Consider the following 646-nt stretch of genomic DNA (forward strand, 5'->3'; position numbering starts at 1 on the left):
TAGTAAAGTTACCAAAAAAGTAACTTGTAACTGTAACTTCGTTACAAGTAACGAGTTACTTCCATTCCCTGGTAGTCTTATGCTTGGAACACTATGTGTTACTGCGAGTAAGCACATTTCAAAATCCAAGTTCTTTACACTGCGACTTAAATGCACCATTGACGAGCAATATTGTTTATCAATTTCACACAGAGTAACGTAAACGTACAATTCTTGTTTAACGTTTAAAGTATAATATCCTCACAAACATAATGCGATGACTGCGGCGGTAAATATTCACTGAGCGACTGATGTATTAGAGCTCTTTACCGTTCATGCGTTTTCTATTTTATTATTTTTATATATTATCATTTATTTTTATTTTTTTATTTTTTATTCGTTTTTTTTTCTTTCGAACGGTGTATTCAATATGGAATTTTCAATTATCTTTACAAATATGTGAGTTAATTTTCAGTGTAATTGCCATCAAGCCTACGTTACAAGAATACTTATTAACCGTGGATCAATACAAACAATATAATAATTAAACGGCTTCATCCACGTACACAGGCTGAGTTTTGTGCAGGATCATACATTAATCCATATTTATTATAATATATAAAACCAAACGTTTCGGTCTGTCATCAGACCATTTTCAATAGTATTA

Source organism: Trachymyrmex cornetzi, unplaced genomic scaffold (genome assembly GCF_001594075.2).
Source record: "Trachymyrmex cornetzi isolate Tcor2-1 unplaced genomic scaffold, Tcor1.1 scaffold1521, whole genome shotgun sequence".
Taxonomy (NCBI): domain Eukaryota; kingdom Metazoa; phylum Arthropoda; class Insecta; order Hymenoptera; family Formicidae; genus Trachymyrmex; species Trachymyrmex cornetzi.